Source organism: Molossus molossus, unplaced genomic scaffold, assembly GCF_014108415.1.
Source record: "Molossus molossus isolate mMolMol1 unplaced genomic scaffold, mMolMol1.p scaffold_m16_p_11, whole genome shotgun sequence".
Lineage (NCBI taxonomy): Eukaryota > Metazoa > Chordata > Mammalia > Chiroptera > Molossidae > Molossus > Molossus molossus.
The window spans coordinates 90,552,443-90,555,907 of record NW_023425346.1 but is presented as its reverse complement, the minus strand read 5'-3'; positions in this window follow the sequence as shown (position 1 = coordinate 90,555,907).

Below are 3,465 nucleotides of genomic sequence, written 5' to 3'. Positions count from 1 at the left end.
GGGGAAGGCAGGATGGGCGGTTATGGGTGAGGCGAGGAGGGGGAACTGGAGCAAGGTTTAGAGTGCTTGGGGATAGATAGGGGCGTCTTCTGGAAGCCCCAGCCCCTGGCCCTTGTGGCCAAGCCAAGCCGGGGGTCAGGAAGGTGTGGAGGGAGCTCGCTCTTTCATTGAGTCTCTGCCTGGCCCCTTCCTGAAGCCGCCTGGGTGGGGTGGGGACCATTGTGGCTCTGACTTGGCCTTAAGTTGCTCCTGCCCCTGCCAGCTGGCAGCCTTCTGTCTCCCCCACCCTCACTCTCCCCCAGGACTCGAGCTTGGGGCCACCCTCCGCCCGACCCCCTGGCCCAGGGGTGTGGAAGGGAGGTCCTGACCTGTTTCTGCTTGGGAAGCTGGGTGGGAGGACTCCGAACCGGACCAGTGCTGGGATCCCACTTGGGGCTGGCCTGGACTCTGCTGCCCATGGAGGGCCGGGGCTTGGGAGGGTCTCGCTAGTCAACAGGACCGCCAGAGCTGACAGCCAGCACTTGGATCCGGAAAAGAGAATTCTTGGGTGGTGGAGGAGGCAACTTGGGAACCTCTTCTTCCAAATCCCTGGCCTTGAACCCTTCTGGCTGTCTTTCCCCACCCTCATTCCATACTTCTTCATACTTCACTTCGCTCAAAGCCCCAGTCCAGGGTCTTCCACGGGGGCTGTGGTGCCCAGAATGATAAACACAGGCTGCTGGTGGCCAGGTGGAGGGGAGCTGGGCTGGGGTGAAGCTGAGTTCAGAGAGGAGGTTACCATCTGGTGACCATCTTCTCGTCACTATGCACTGTGACCAAAACCTTCGAGTTTGGGGACTCTCGGTTCCTTGTTTCTTCTGAGGTAGGAACAGGAAGCGGAGGGGCAGAGTGGGGTTGTGTTTGGTGAAGGAAGCTTGGCTTGAATTTAACGAAGGGCTTTCCAACAAGCCTGGCAGGTCAGCGAGAGAACAGGCTGCCTTGTAAGGTAGTGAGCTTCCCGTCTTGGGGGTAGTTCAGACAGAGGCTGGACAACAGCTCAGAAGGATTCCTGAGTTGGGATGTGGTTAGAAGGGATGACCTTGAAGGTCTCTTGGGATACTGAGGCCCTGGGATTCTTGGAGTTGGGAAGTTCTCTGACACCCAGAAGAGGGGAGCAGGAGGGTCATAGCCTCTGGCCTGGGGGTGGGCACAGAGAGGATCTTGCAGGGCAGGAGCCTCCTCCTCTCCTCCAGTGTTTGAGGAACAGAGAGCCTGCTCTCTGCTCTCACACCCATTGCTGAACCACCTACCAGGTCTGCCCCAGCTGCTTCCTGCAAAGATTCTGAGTTTCTTCCAATTCCTTTTGTCCCGCTCCATGCCTTGTCCTGCTGGTCAACCCCACAGAATCTGGAGCAGACCTGTGGGCTGCGTGACCCTGTGGGGGATGGGGGGTCAGAAGCAACACAGACCTCGACCCCTGCCCCTGAAGTTAGTGCTGTGCCCCTGCTGAGGGGCTAGCAGGGCCCGGTGTGCCAGGATGGGGGAAGGAAGGGTTGCTTTGAGGTTGGGCAGCTTGAGCTCCTGCCCAGTTTTCCCACCCCCCCAAAGGGGCCTCCCCAACCTGCCTGGAGATGGTAATCAGAGAAGCCATGCCACAGAAAAACCCAGGGGCAACTCTTATCTAAGCCTCAGTTTCCAAATGTGTAAATAATACAGGGTTGTCAGGGCAGCTTGAAGTGGTTTGTGTAACTAGCAGCGGGAGGTGAGGGGGGCACTTGTGAGCCAAGGGTGCGTTCTCCAGGGCCTCTCAGGAGAAGTGTGGGAGGCGCAGGTCACCTCACTCCCTGGCCTGCCTCTCCAGACCTGTGTGTGTTGACATTAAAGAATTCTGTACACGGAACCTCCGGAGGCTTGGGCTCCATGGATGGGAGTGTCAAGGCCTTTGGGGTGGGCTCGGACCCACACTGGACCTCCTGTCCCAGCATGCCTCTCCTTCCAGCCCTCCTCGGCCGAGGCCCCGCCACCCGTTTTCTCCTGCGTGGAAAGCTGGAGAGCGTGAAGGAGTAGGGTCTGAGGTCATCCCAGTCACCCCCCTGCCTCCAGCCAGGGCAGTCCCTTGCCCAGTTGTGGCTTCTTCTAAGGATGAAAGCCTTTCCAGGGTCTGACTTCAGTCCCTCGTCTTGAGCCAGGGACTAGGTGGGGCTGCTTAACGAGGACGCGCTTCCCTCTGGTTCGACAGAGACCTAAAGGGAGATGGGGCCGGGCAGCAGGATGCCGAGTGTGCCGAGCTCGACGAAGACCAGGTGGAGCCGGGGTGGCCCGCAGACGGCGGTGCTGGCTCCTTGGCTTATTTCTGGGCCCCCAGCCTCTTTCACCCCAGAAAGGGCACTGAGGCCCAGCTGAGGGGTGTGTACCGGAGAGGACAGCGGAGTCCGGCAGGAGAGCCCTCCCAGTTGCTGGGCTCAGAAAAAAGCAAATCAGAAATGGTGTGGCGTGCGGGGAGGGAGAGAGCGGTTTTGGGGCACTGGAGCCAGGCCTTTGTCCCCAGCTCTGTACCCCCCAGGCCCTAGCTCTTAGCTTTCAAAGTGATTAGGCATGCAGAGGTGTGGGCACCATTGAGCTGGAACGAGGGTGGGGGGCAGTAGCGCTGCCAGCCGTGTGGGCCGTGCCCACCTCCCCGGGCGCCCCTCCATTATGCATGGTCACACTCAGGCCAGCTCCTTCCTCCTCCGAATGGCCTGAAGCAGAGGCGCCGCTGGGTCCCTGGGTTAGCTCTACCCAGTTTGGTGACTTTGGCCACCTTCCTACTTCTCTGCACCTTGGTTTTCCTTGGGGAAGGTGGCTGCTCCGCGGAGCTGGAGCTCGTGTGAGGTGGGGATGGTGTGCCCCTCAGGGCAGTCCGGGCTCTGTAATCCCTGCCTCTGTAGGGCTGGAAGCCTGTAGCCCAGGCTGGGTGTTCCGGAGGCAGGAGGGACTGGGCCAGCAGGGCGGGGTCTTGGGGAGTTGATGGGGCCTGAGGGTTCCAGGACTGCCTGAATGGAATCCTATCCTTCTTCCGCTCTGGGAGGGTCCCAGTTCTAAGTCTAGGTCCCCTACCCAGGCCTTCTCCAACAGAGAACACAGGGCCCCTCAGTTTCCTGGTCCTGGGCAGAGTCCCGTGTTTAGCTGGATTACAGACTCCTTGAGGCCAGGCCTGGGCTCTGCCTCCCGGGTGGTCCTCCCTGTGCCCGGCAGAATGCTGCGCAGTGGGAAGTGACTAAGGGGGGAGAGGGTGGGCGTTTTAGACAGGCCTGGGAGGATTGGCTGGAACTGGAAACAGGGCTGTGTTCACTGAGAGCTGGCGTGAAGCGAAAAGTGTGACTGCAGCCAGGATGCTGGGGCTCGACTCGGCACGACCCTGTCAGCTGGCTTGCGGCCTTGGCAAGTGACTGAACCTCTCTGATCCTCTGTTTCCTCAGCTGTAAAGTGGGACAATAATAGTACCTG